The following is a 15,236-nucleotide window of genomic DNA, read 5'->3' on the forward strand; positions in this document are numbered from 1 at the left end:
CCATGGTGAAGAGGGCTCTATGGCATCAACCACTCAGCAGAATTTTTCCCTCAGAGGTAAAAGGCTGGCCTTTGTATCCCCATATCAGTCAGTCTGTGCTATTGGCAACTGCAATAGAAGGGTGAGCTTAACCAAGGACAATCCTCTGGAGAAGGGGTGGGGAGGAGTGGCTGTGAGGTATCCAATATCCAGAGTAACTAGAGGACGTGTACACTGGACCAGTAAAGGGATCCAGTTCCGTAACTAGAAGCATCTGCTATGCTCGCCTTCCTCTAAAGACAATATTCCAAGGTCTGTTCCACGTGGTATTTCAGAGACACTGAGCCCTAGTTACTCATAGTAGTGTCCTGCTCATACCTAGCTTTTATTTTATTTTATTATTTTATTTTTAATTTATTTTTTGGCTGTGTTGGGTCTTTGTTGCTGTGTGTGGGCTTTCCCTAGTTGCGGCAAGCGGAGGCTACTCTTCCTTGTGGTGCGCAGGCTTCTCATTGCGGTGGCTTCTCTTGTTGTGGAGCATGGGCTCTAGGCGTGTGGGCTTCAGTAATTGTGGTGTGTGAGCTGAGTAGTTGTGGTGCACGGGCTTAGCTGCTCCACAGCATGTGGGATCTTCCCAGACCAGGGCTCGAACCGGTGTCCCCTGCATTGGCAGGTGGATTCTTAATCACTGCGCCACCAGGGAAGTCCCCATAGCTTTACTGATAATTATTTCTTTCCTGTCTCCCCGTTTCTTCACTTGTACTACCTTCAACCACCTCCCAGATAGGCTAATTGCACCCAAATTCTTCTCCCTTGGTCATTTTGTGGGGAAAACCCAAACTAAGACAATTACCAGGAGGAAGTTATTCTTATCACTCAATGTTACCTATAGCCATGGCTCCAACTAGATAAACTTAAGGAACAAGGAACTGAAGATTGTGTTTGGAGAAGAAATAAACAATGTTCTTTCCTGTTTGTATCTCCTTGAAATTTAAGTTGGTCAATGAATTGATACCGATGCATTACCTCATTTAATCCTCACAGCAATTCTCTGAGGTAGATGTAATTATCTCTACTTTACACATAGGGAAACAAGAGGTTCAGAGAAGGTAGGTGTGTTGCCCAAAGTTTCTCAGCTGAGATTCGAATTCAAGTAATGTGACCCTAAAGTCATTGTTCTCATCCGGTAAACCAGATCACTTTCCCCAAGGTTTCAGAAACATGACACAGATATTTGTTTGCTCATTTCTAAAATTAAATGTTGGGCTCCTAGAACAACTCTTCAGACAATGGTGGTGGGAAGAACACTTTTTAATGTGGTGCAGGGGTGCATTTTCCTTTTCTAATATAACCAGGAAGATGAAAAGGGCAGATAGCATGTTCTGTTGTTAAACTGACAGCATTATTGATATTTTTCAAATTATTACAAGAAAGACCCAGCATTCGCATGTTTTATTTAAGGCAGTTCCTGCATTGTTTGGATATTACATTATTTATGTCAAAAATGGTATATTGGATGAACATTTATTCACCCAATAACATTTACTAGTTACAACCAAGCAGTTTTAAGACCAGAATAAAAGATTGGTAAATGGAGGGAAATAAACCAGTGTCTTATTTCTCTGGCACCCTCCCTGACATGTAGACATTTTGTTCAAGTTATAAACTACATTCCCAACATTTGCTGTATACAGTTGATACAACTCCCTAGGCTGCTAGCTTCTAGGAATGACTATTAAATCAGCCAGGTAAGTGGAAAGATGTCAACCACGGTTTCCATTCGGGAGGCCATGCTGTACGATGACTAGAGTACAAACATTGGTATCTGTCAGTCTTTGATTTAAACTAGATCTTGATACTTATGTGCTATGCAATCTTAGACTAATTACTTATGCTCAAGACTCAGTTTTTCCAACTGAAAACTGGAGACAATAATAGTTGCTCCCTGATATGGTTTGGGAAGGATCAACTGTGTCATGCATACAAAGGGGTTACATGGTATCTGGCAATAGAGCGAGCACTCGCTAAATGTTATGTGTAATCAATAAAATATTTTTTTCTGATTAGAATAGAGTAGAAGGAGGGTACTTGGATGAAAACAAATCCTGTTCATTTCACAAAGATTTGGCCTTTGTAGGCATGCCATACTTTCCTTTAGCCACCAGCTAGATGCTATACACAAATTCATTGTACACTGCACATTAGAATGACTGCATTGCTCACACTGTTTACCTGAGACAATGCCACCTATAACATTACCCTATGTGGTGCCTGTTGGGGATTAACCCCTTCCCCTGGGAAAGCAGCTGAAGTAGAAAGGAATTGCAAACACAGTGGAGCGAGAATACATGTCGATTTGGAGTGCTGTAAACTTACATGACCATGAATCTGGGATGACAGCATAAGTCACAGGAAGGGAAGCATCAAATGAATTACACAGCCTTTCCCCAAGAAGTGGCAATAAAACAGTGGAGTACCCTTTGCCATCCCACATTTCATGTATGCTAGAAAAATTCAACTCAAGAATTTTGTGACTTCTTTCATTTGACATGGATTTATTGAGAGCCTTCTCTATTGTACAGAAGTCCCTACAGGGCATTGTCAAGTTATAAGGGCAAGCTATAGTGGTTATTTCCATGGATATCTCACAAAATTAAATTGTTTTCCTATAATAGAGGATGGATAACAGAGAGCCAGGTAAAAATAAGTGTTTATTAAACACCAAGTGTAATCACTCTCTAGCCAACACCATTATTTTATGTAAAATAAGAGTAAATGTCAACCGATTTCATGGCTGCACTTGTGAAAATGTTAATACTCTAACAAGGAAGGATACTAGAAAATCATCCCTAATTAATTTGCTAAAAACACAATGCTTATTCCTCATGGGTGTCTGGGGGCCTCATAATTATTTAAATATGAAGTGATCTTGTTTCCCAAGCCATTCTAGATGTCCATCATTTTCCTGATTGAGAGATGGCAGAAATGTAACACATGATTCACTCCACATACATATACACATATCCTGATAATTGATCACAGTGCTTTTCCCCACTGAATGTTGATACTGCCTCAGAATCCTTCTCAACCCAGCATTCCACTACCAGTGTGAGCACATGAATTATATCTATCAAAGATATAACAATCCTTAGAGCTGATGGGGGAGAAGATCCTTTTTAAACTTTTTGACAAACTGAGTTCTTCAACTCCTTAAATTTGTGCATCTGGATACACATTTCACCTATGATTTAAAAAAAAAATTGTGCTTTGAATTGAGAAGGTTTGTATTTAATCTCATGATTTCAAATAATTTTTAAGATAGTTTTATTTGTATATTCCACAAAGATTTTCATTCTACTTTCATTCAACAAGGAACTAGAAAAATGTTGGGACAGCCATTGTTTACAAAAGGAGGTATTTGTATCAACCTAGCATACCATGGAAGTGAAACTCCTAATACATCAAATCCCAGGTTCTGATTCTGAGCCCACAGCCTCAAAATCAATATAACATTTTCAATAATTTCCAGAACAAAATCAAGGAACAAAAATACTTTCTATCTAAGATAAAAGCTCTTGCTTGCTTATCTAAAAAGAAAACTTAGTTATCCTCAAAACCCAGTTGAGATATCATCCCCTGTGGAAAGCCATCTTTGCTCATCTCCTCTGACAATTAATCATCTGTTCAAGAGGTTTTCTCCATTCCTTACACAGATACCCTTATCACTCTGCACTGTGTCCTCTACCAGATGGGGAACCCCTTGACTGCCAGGTGATGTTGGCCATTTCCTTGCCCTGAGCACCCAGCAGAGCCCCTGGCCAAAAGGCTACACTCACTAGATGTTGTTACACTGAAGTAAACAGTAGGCTCAGTCACAACACAGGGTGTCACCTTTCTAATCAGATATTCTTGGGAGATATTGTAGATGATGAAAACGGTAAAGAACAATTGATAAAAGAAGGTCAATAGTGTAGAAGAGAAAGATGTAATCATACATTCATGACTCAACAAATATTTATGAAGTGTCTATTATAGAAAAAATAAGAGAGCATGGAACTCCTGCCTAGTAGGAAATTATCTATGACCCATCACAAGTAAACAAGTTTTTGGTCACCAGCCACAAAGAAACTTGAGTAATAAGTATGAAGGTGAATAGTTGAGACTGGAGAGCTCGATCAGCATGAACAAACCATGTCAATGACCATAACACTAAACTGATCCTTTTCCTGGATATTCCATTAATTGTTGAAGACAATTACCCAAGCTTTGGCTTCAAGCTAGAGTCATAAAAGCACTCAAAATCACTTTATGTCTATTGTGGCAGGAAGATGTTAAAGTGAAATGTTCACCTTAGCACCATAAAGAAAAGTTAAGTTTCTATACTGCTAAATACACTTAAAAAAATAAAAGTAATCTAATCTTTTATATTTACAGATACATTAATTTTTAGTATATTATGCTTGTAAGCCTTGAATAATCATCTGAGCCATGTTTCAAAAAAGTAAAGCAGCTAAAAACCAAGAGCCTCCAATGTCTCTAATATTTGGCACACACACACAAATTTGGAGGGTGTGTGTGTGTGTGTGTGTGTGTCTTCACATTGATACAGCAAACAGACAGAGCAAGGGGTTTGGAGTCAGGTAGGTCATTGTTTAAATTCCAGCATGGTCCTTCTACAGCTGTGTGACCTTATGGGAAATTATTTCACCTCCTCAACCCTGTTTCCTCATCTATTCATATGGATGCTTTAACAGCCACATGAGTAACATATATCCTGCTAGGTTGCTGTTTGGTATCAAGATCTTACATGTCAAACTCTTAGCAGAGAACTTGACATATTGCAGAAACTCAACAAATGATAGCATAATAAAAATATTATTATTATAACTATGATTATTATATTTGTGTAACTTAAGCCACTCTACCTGTACCATCTAACCCCTCAACTCTTCCCTTGTCCCCCCACAGTCTGTAATTAAGTCACAATGAATGGAGAAGTCGTTAAGAGTAGGTGAAAATAGGAATTGAGGGTCCCTTAGAATAATGGCAGCATGGATATTAATATTTTTCGGATCACTTTCATGCACTAGGCTAATAAAGGCATGTAGTTAACTTCTAACAACATAAGATCCCTCATTTATAAATTAGAGATAAAATAATGCCTTCTTTGCAAGCTTATTTTGAAGACAGCATATAGTGTATATAATTTATCTAGCACAGCTCCTGCAACATAGTAGACACTCAAAAATGGCAGCCATAACTATAAATACTATAATTTATAATGTGCTTATTGTTCCCAGGATGAAAACAATGATTAAAATTTATCTTTAATTCCAAAGAGTCCCTCTGATGGGATGTGATGAAGGTGTGACACTTTCTTTCTCAACATCCTCACGTCCTTTTGCAGCCCAACTCATCCTGTCCACATTAGTAGTTCTAGGACATCAAAGCAGGTCTGGGGAAGCTAACAACCTCAAGGAGAGCTTCTCACAACTCTAGATGGAATATTCTATAAGCAGCTGTAAGTACACAAGAATCCAGGCATAAAGTGTGTTGTTCAGCTCACAGTAAAGATTTTTGATTCTTTATATTTTCCCCTTAATCCCTATGGCTTTGGCTTTAAGTAGGGCTGGGTCATGTAGATTTTTAGCAAAGGCTTCTCTGAAAATCCAAAAAAAGTCTATGCTATTCTGTAGACTCTTTTGTGAACTTATTACATAGAGGCGTTTAGTTAAACAGGAATTTCTCTTCCTCAAATTAGTAGAGAACATACTTTACTTTTTTGTCCCGGCAAAGTTTCTAAAATCCTTCTCAAATTGTGGTTCATTTGGCCCAATTATAATTCCATAAATGGAAGACAAACCACAATATGAAAATAAGCGATTGGGAATACAGAATGGTACAGCCGCTCTGGAAAACAGTTAGGCAGCTTCTTTAAAAACTAAACGTGGAACTACCATACGACCCAGAAATTGCACTCTTATAGAAATTTTCCAGAGAAATGAATTTTTCACCTCAAAAATCTGTACACAGGGGCTTCCCTGGTGGCGCAGTGGTTGAGAGTCCGCCTGCCAATGCAGGGGACACGGGTTCGAGCCCTGTTCTGGGAGGATCCCACGTGCCGCGGAGCAGCTGGACCCATGAGCCACAATTACTGAGCCTGCGCATCTGGAGCCTGTGCTCCGCAGCAAGAGAGGCCGCGATGGTGAGAGGCCCGCGCACCGCGATGAGGAGTGGCCCCCGCTCGCAACAGCTGGAGAGGGCCCTCGCGCAGAAACGAAGACCCAACACAGCCATAAATAAATAAATAAATAAATAAATAAATAAATAAATATTTAAAAAAAAAAAAAAGGCTTCCCAGGTGGCGCAGTGGTTGAGAGTCTGCCTGCTAATGCAGGGGACACGGGTTCGAGCCCTGGCCTGGGAAGATCCCACATGCCGCAGAGCGGCTGGGCCCGTGAGCCACAACTGCTGAGCCTGCGCGTCTGGAGCCTGTGCTCCGCAACGAGAGAGGCCGCGACGGTGAGAGGCCCGCGCATCGCGATGAAGAGTGGCCCCCGCTTGCCACAACTGGAGAAAGCCCTCGCACAGAAACGAAGACCCAACACAGCCAAAATCAATCAATCAATCAATCAATCAAACATACGCATCTGATTCAAGATCCTCAATTAAAAAAAAAAAAAAAATCTGTACACAAATATCTATAGCAGCTTTATTTATAAGAGTTAAGAATTGGAATCAGCCCAAATGTTCTCCAATACGTGAATGGTTAAATAGACTGTGGCACATCCATGCGATGGATTATGACTCAGCAATGAAAGAGAGAAACTATTGATACAAGCAACAGTTTAGAAGACTCTTAGGGAATTATACTGAGTGAAAGAAACTACTCTCAAAAGGGTACATACTGTTGATTCCATTTCTGTAAGGTTTTTGAAATGACAAAACTTTTAAATGGAAGACAGATTAGTGGGTTCCCGGGGTGGAGGTAGGGTGGGGGACATGGTCTGGAGGGGCCGGGGAAGGGACTGGAGAAGTAGGATAGCAAGTGGGAGGTGGGTGTGGTTATAAAAGGGCAACATAAGAGATCCTTTTGGGCTGTTAGAACTGTTCAGTATCTGACTGAGGTGGTGGATTCAAGAACATATACATATGATAAGACTGTATAGAACATGCAAATGAGTAAAAACATGAAAATGGGAAAATGTGAATAAGACTGCTGAATGGTATCACTGTCATTATGCTAGTTACCATATTATACCATAACTTTGTAAAGTGTTACCATTGGTGAAAAACTGGACATAATGTACATGGAATCTTTCTGTACTATTTCTTACAACTGTATCTTAGTCTATAATATCACAAAAATTTTTTTCAATTAAAAATTAAACTGGGCTTCCCTGGTGGCGCAGTGGTTGAGAATCTGCCTGCCAATGCAGGGGACACGGGTTCGAGCCCTGGTCTGGGAGGATCCCACATGCTGCGGAGCAACTGGGCCCATGAGCCACAATTACTGAGCCTGCGCATCTGGAGCCTGTGCTCTGCAACAAGAGAGGCCGCGATAGCGAGAGGCCTGCGTACCGCGATGAAGAGTGGCCCCCGCTTGCCACAACTAGAGAAAGCCCTCACACAGAAACGAAGACCCAACACAGCCATAAATAAATAAATTAATTTTAAAAAATTAAACTAAATGTGTGTAGCATGGGGAATTATAGTCATTATCTTGTAATAACTTTTAATGGCATGTAATCTAAAAATACTGAATCACTATGCTATACACCTGAAATTAATACAATATTGTCAATCAACTATACCTCAATAAAAAATTAAAGTAAATGAAGGCACTAAGGAAAAGGAAAAAACTTTACACAGTGTCAGTGTTGGAAGGAAATTATACAGTCCAAACCCCTAGAAAATTTTTGAATTATTAGCTAGTGATTGCTTAACCGCTGTTTACTTGAACCAAGAGAAAGTTTACCTCCTGCTGAGGTAATCAGGGACAGTATTCCTCAATCTGAAAAGTTCTTCCTGAAATTGAAAATGGAATCTCTGTTAAAGAAGCTGCATCCATTGTTTCTACAGAATAACTTTAAACCCTCATGCACATAGTAGCCCTTCAAAATCATAAAAAGAGCTCAATTTTTTGCACTGAGTTTGATTTTCTTTATAACAGCCTCAGTTATTTTTCCTCATCTATCATGCTTTTATGGTCCCTCCTCATCCTAAACAGTTCTTCTCTGAACACATTCCAATGTCACCAGTTTTTTCTTAAAGCAGCTGTAGTGTTCTAAGTGTGACAATAAACAACAGAGAGTAGAGGAGCTGTGGTTGCCATTAAGAACAGGGAGTGGAAGAAGGAAAATAGGTGTAGTTATAAAAGGACACCTAAAACTAGGGATCTTCCTGGTGACGGAATTGTTCTGAAGCTTGACTGTATCAAGGTTAATATCTTAGTTGTGACGCTGTGCAGCTCTGTAAGATGTCACCATTTGGAGAAACTGAGTAAAGGGTACACAGGATCATTCTGTATTATTTCTTTAAACTACATGTACATCTACGATTATTTAAAAACAAAAAGCTTAATTAGGACAAGAAAGATGGTGGGGGGCAGAGACTGCCTCAACTTCTAAGCTGTCATAAAAGGCTGAGCACTTGTAAAAACAACACAAAGCAAACCAAAACAACCCAGACTCCAACCAACACTGGGTGGGTGGGTCATAACCAATGTTAATATCTGTGACTAAATATGCTGAAGTGGTTTATGCTTGGCTCCAAACTGCATACCGAGAAGAAAAATAGTACGTGAACTCCAGCATCTGAGGATTTGGAGAAGTATGCATACTTGTAGTATGTGTTTGGAGAAGTACTGCATTGTCCTCATACTTTGGCTTTCCAAAATTGTATCTAAACACACCTAAAATTTTGGGAGTTTTCCTTGATTGTTTTCATTCTTTTACACCTCATGCCTTATCTATCAGTAAATTCTGTTGTTTCTGCCTTCAAAATACATCCAGAACCTGGACACTTTTTCATCAGTTCCACTGCTACCATCATCTCCCACCTGAATTATTCTAATAGCATCATAAGTGGCTTCTCCCATCTCCCTGTTCTTGTACAGTCTATTTTCAGCAGCCAGAGTGATCCTTTAAAGCATGTCAGAGCACGATATTCTTTTCCTCAAAACCTTTCAGTGGCTTCCAAACACAAACACCATCATGGAAAAAGTCAGCGCTTTCCATGTCCTGCATGATCTGACTCCCACTGTACCTCTCTGACCTTGCATTTCTTCGTCTCCCCTCTGTCCATCCTTCAGTGCAGCCTTACTGGTCTCTTTGCTTTTATTCAAATATGCCAGTCAAACCCCTGCCTCCGGGGCTTTACACTGGCTGTTCCCACTACCTTGGATGCTCTTCCCTAAGATATCCACATGCTTAACTCCCAAACCATCTCTAGGTGTTTGGCTGAATGTCATCTTACCACCGCTCCCTATTCCTTTCCCTGCTTTGTATTTTCAAAGAACTTAATACCATCTGCATATTACTTATTTATCTCATTTTATCTATTAGTCTCTACCATTAATATATTTGCTCACCAGCACAAGAACATTACATAGGACATAGAAGGCACTCTATATTTATTGAAAAAACTACTGAATAAATAAGTAAAATGAAGGAATAAGGCATTTCCATAGTAGGAAATATTCGTTAGAAATTTTGATAAAATTCTCTTCCCTCAAATCTAAGCCAGAGTCCCCCTCCATCCTGCCTGTTCCTTTCCACAATGTACAACTCCTTCACTGAATTCATAAACTCCTCCACAACACTCACAGCTTATTTCTGTTCTAATTGCTCCATATATGGCTTATCTGCTCAAGTAAATTAGAAGCTCAAGAGTAAGAGCCATGTTCTGGTTTTTCAATCCTCCCCCATGACTGGCAGAGAACAAAGCACATCAAAGGTATTCAGGAGATAAATGCTTCTTGATGTAATTCCATCTCTGCATTTCATGACCCCTCCTATATCATTCTCACTTTGATATCTATGCTATATTTTAATCTTATGATGATTATGTCGCTTTTTCAAATGTAATTGAGTCCCGACTGCACTCTGGCTGCACAAGGTTTTCCACTGATGTGACTAAATATAGTCTTTCACCACCTACCTCAGTAACGTTCCCTAGCAGTAGAATCTGTCACCATGTTCTTACCATTAGTTGATTTGGAAGGTAAAGGCTGTCACCAAGACTATGTAAGTCACAAATGAAAGAGATTTCATGGGAAGTTCATCATCAGGAAAGGGGAAAATATTTTGTAGCTTGCAGAAATAAGGAAAGGTTTTCTATTAAATCCTCCTGGCTGTGGAAATTTTACCTTCCTATGCATAATAACTGAAGCAACCATTTCCACGAGTCTTTAGAAATGCAGATTCAGAGAATTCATTTTAGAGCAAACCAGAAACTTACCTTTAATCTGTTTCCATCCTTAAATGTCACTCCAAGTTTAAAGCGCTTGAATATTGTTTTATGTAGCGTCCTTAGAGATAACTTTGTATATTGCAAATTTGGTTTGTATAGCATTGAGTTTGAAGAAAAGGACTAGGGCAGTGTGAAAAACTACAAGGAATGAAAATTCGTTAAGAGACTCTATTGATAGAAAAAGGGGGCAGGCAAGAAAAAACAAACCCCATTTTTGTGAAAGATAATAAAATACTGTAAGTGCTGGGGTGAGGGGGGAATCCTAAAAGTCATTTATTTCAGCCTCTTCATGGAATGCAGGCAAGTACTTCTGTCCAAAATGGTGAAATAAATTGTGCAAAGGTCACACAGTGGTTAAGGACAGAAATATGATTAGCATCTAGCTCTCCTATCTCCCTCCCATTTATTTTTCTGTGGTATTCAGGGTTTCTCAAGCTTGGCACCACTAATATCGGGGGCCAGATAATTCTTTCTCATAGTGGGCTGTCATGTGCATTCCAGGATACTTAGCATCCTTGGTTTCTCTCCACTCATGTCCCCTCCCCAGTTATAACAATCCAAAAATGTCCCCAGACCTTCCAAATGTATCCTGGAAGCAAAATTGCCTCCCCACTAATGAACAGTGGTGTCAAACATGATCAATGAGCAGGAATAATTGAGAGGCTTCCATTTCCAGTGCAACAATCTGTACAAAGGTCTATGCCCAACAGGCACTTGTGCCAGTCAGAATTCTGGTTGATGCGGCAGAAATCCATCTGAAACTAGTTTAGACAATGTGGTAATTCACTGGCTTGCATGAACAAAGCACCAAAGGCAGGTCCTAGGCTGGCTGGAAGTAGGTGTACCCAGTATCTCTCCACTGATCCTTTGCTTGTTGCAGTTCTCTCTTGTTGACCTTATTATCTCAGCCCCTTCGTTTGGGAGTGGACACAGCCCCACAGATCTGGAGTCACTTCCTTACTATATATTCCACACCTACGGTCAAGAAAGAACAATCCTACTACCTTCAGTCAAGAAAGTTCTAGAAAGACAGTGACGGGCCCAGAATGGGTCGTGTGTCTGATCCTATGGTCAGGATATGGCAGTTCTGTTTCCACCAGGATGGGGGTGGGGGTGGGGGAAGGGGTAAAAGGTATGGATCTGCAGCATAAGAAGAGCAGAGACAATAAAAATGTCCTCGACAGTGCTTTGAAAATCATTGGAAAGAACTATTCTAATTTACTTTACCATTTCCTTTAAATCTATATATATTACTACTTAGGCTGGAGGCTCTTTCAAACCAGATGGAATGTTCATGCCTCCAATGTCCAATTTCTTAGCATGAGTATTTTTTCTGTTAACAAGGTCTGCCCCTAATATTGACCAGGTCCAGAGTAAGATGACAAACGGAACTAAATATTTAAATCTCACATAGTGTTAAATAAATATAGTCTCCCTTTCTACATTGACAAATATATCCTCATAAAGACCGGGAAGGTCAGATCTGAATATAGAATTTTCAAAGTCCTTGTTGTTCTAAAGGAGGAAGTGGTAGCCTGGGGAGACCCATCCTCCAGATCTCGTGCCACATCCTGCTCACCTTTCTTTCACACAAGCAGGTTCATCTCATGCTGTGAGGTCCTGCACATTCAACCCCATCAGCACTCCCTGCAAACAACTGCCTCTCGGATAGCCTCTGGTTCTAGGGTATTCCACACTGGCAGCTTGATCTGTCCTGGGTGGGAGAGATTCAGAAAGGAGCTCACACAGGCTCTGTGAGTGGAATCAGGAAGGGAATTCTAGGTCTAGGTATGGAGAGCATTTTCTAGAAGGTTGCACAAGCACCATGTAGACACCTCCCCCCTAACCACATGAACTCCTTACCCCGAGGGGCGCCAGAGGTGGGCCTTCTAAAGCATGGGGTCCAGGGCCTCTCTTGCCAAGATCTAAGGGCAGTACTAGGTGGAAAATGATACATGTGTTCTAAATAAAACTTCTGTCTTCTATAAAAGAGTACATTAAAAATGATGCCCTTGTGGGAAAAAAATACAGTTAAGGGCACTCCAAATCAAATTTAACTTCACAACCAATCAACAATGAAACAACAATTGGTACCTTCGAAGAGAACTTGAACAGCTCAAGAAAGCAGCTCCATGAGACTGCCTTAGAGGAATTAGAAATGAACAAGAAACAGTACAGTGCAAATGCTGGCTTGTGGGAAGAGCCAATGCTGATGGAAAGAAAGTTCTGAGTCAGTGGGGCTGCTGCTAAGGTGGGCACAGCAGGAAGTGCAACCTGCTACAAGACAAGAGCCAAGCACGGTGGAGCTGCTCCTCTCTGGGGAGGATGTTGGATGCAGGCATTTATTTTTAACTTTCTTTAAAATGGAGTTGAAAAGTCTCCTGAAAAAAGAACAGATGAACTGAAGGTCTTTACTTTCCTGCTGAAGGTTATAATTCTACTTCCTTCTTGCCAGCTCCCCCTGCCTAAGAAAAGCACGTGTGACTCCAACATCACTTTTGTGTTAAATTGACATCATTACCTATTAACAATTGTATGTGAACTAATGAGCATTATGGAAACATATAATAACAGAATAGCTCATTTATCTTTATTATTAACATAATTATTTCATTGATAATTATTGAAAGAATGAAATACAGTCTGTCACCCAATTGAAAAATGTGTATTTCCAGCACACAAATGCATGGCACACAATTCCACTCCTTGTTCAAACCCCCGTCCAAATGCCACCTATTCCTGCATACTTTCCTGACCGTTACAAGTATAGAGTGATCTCATCTGCTCCTGCAAACTTTTTACATCCCCTCCCTACATGTTCTTTAAGTTATTTATGCAGGTGTATTGTCTCCTTGAGAACAAAATTTAGGTTGTATTTATCTTTCCATAAGTCACTGTATCTCATCCAGGGCTTGGCTATGGGAGGTGTTCAATAAATGCTTAAGTAAATAAATAAGATCTTGAATACAGAAGCCACACTGATCAAACTCAGTCTTGAAGGATGAAAATTAAATGATGACCCTTATCTTTACTATCCACCCACACTGCCTTTTCCTCTGAGGCTGAACATCCTATAGAAAAATAGACAAAAATAATACAATGCAATAATAATTGTTATAGCATTTTTAGAAAATCAGGTATGAAGCTAAGTGCATAATGTACATTATTAGCTCACTCAAAAACCATCCTAAAGGTAAATGACAATACCCTTATTTCATAAATGGAGAAGCTGATACCCACAGAGGTTAAGAAACTTGTCCAACCCACCTCCTAGAGAAATGGAAATAAAAACACAAACAAATGGGACCTAATGAAACTTAAAAGCTTTTGCACAGCAAAGGAAACCATAAACAAGACAAAAAGACAACCCTCAGAATGGGAGAAAATATTTGCAAATGAAGCAACTGACAAAGGATTAATCTCCAAGATTTACAAGCAGCTCATGCAGCTCAATAACAAAAAAACAAACAACCCAATCCAAAAATGGGCAGAAGACCTAAACAGACATTTCTCCAAAGAAGATATACAGATGGCCAACAGACACATGAAAGAATGCTCAACATCATTAATCATTAGAGAAATGCAAGTCAAAACTACAATGAGGTATCATCTCACACTGGTCAGAATGGCCATCATCAAAAAATCTACAAACAATAAATGCTGGAGAGGGTGTGGAGAAAAGGGAACACTCTTGCACTGTTGGTGGGAATGTAAATTGATACAGCCACTATGGAGAACAGTATGGAGGTTCCTTAAAAAACTAAAAATAGAACTACCATACGACCCAGCAATCCCACTACTGGGTATATACCCTGAGAAAACCATAATTCAAAAAGAGTCATGTACCAAAATGTTCATTGCAGCTTTATTTACAATAGCCAGGACATGGAAGCAACCTAAGTGTCCATCATCGGATGAATGGATAAAGAAGATGTGGCACATATATACAATGGAATATTACTCAGCCATAAAAAGAAATGAAATGGAGGTATTTGTAATGAGGTGGATGGAGTTAGAGTCTGTCATACAGAGTGAAGTAAGTCAGAAAGAGAAAAACAAATACAGTATGCTAACACATATATATGGAATCTAAGGAAAAAAAAAAAAAAAGGTCATGAAGAACCTAGTGGCAAGATGGGAATAAAGACACAGACCTAAAGAATGGACTTGAGGATATGGGGAGGGGGAGAGTTGAGATGTGACAGGGTGAGAGAATGTCATGGACATATATACACTACCAAATGTAAAATAGATAGCTAGTGGGAAGCAGCCACATAGCACAGGGAGATCAGCTCGGTGCTTTGTGACCGCCTGGGGGGGTGGGATGGGGAGGGTGGGAGGGAGGGAGATGCGGGAGAGAGGAGATATGGGGATATATATATATGTATAGCTGATTCACTTTGTTATAAAGCAGAAACTAACACACCATTGTGAAGCAATTATACTTCAATAAAGATGTTTAAAAAAAAAAAAAAAAGAAACTTGTCCAAGATGGCAGAGCAGAGGTGACGGACCCCACTAGTAAACCCTCTGAATCTCAATTCCTAATTTATAAAATCAAGACAAATATTTTCCCTGCTGACCTCACAGAACTATTGTGAAGTTGAAGTGAGCTGCAAAAACCCCAAGAAAATACAAATTTCTTACATGTGCAAAAAACATTAGAGGTTTTTAAAGTGCTTTCACATGCATCAAGCATTTAAAAAGCCCTAGGGTTATGTGCAAATGTATAGTATTGTTAATCTCCTATGCTGTTTTTAATCCCAAACTACAACTAGGCACTA

This window comes from Balaenoptera acutorostrata, chromosome 10 (assembly GCF_949987535.1).
Source record: "Balaenoptera acutorostrata chromosome 10, mBalAcu1.1, whole genome shotgun sequence".
NCBI classification, from domain to species: Eukaryota; Metazoa; Chordata; class Mammalia; order Artiodactyla; family Balaenopteridae; genus Balaenoptera; species Balaenoptera acutorostrata.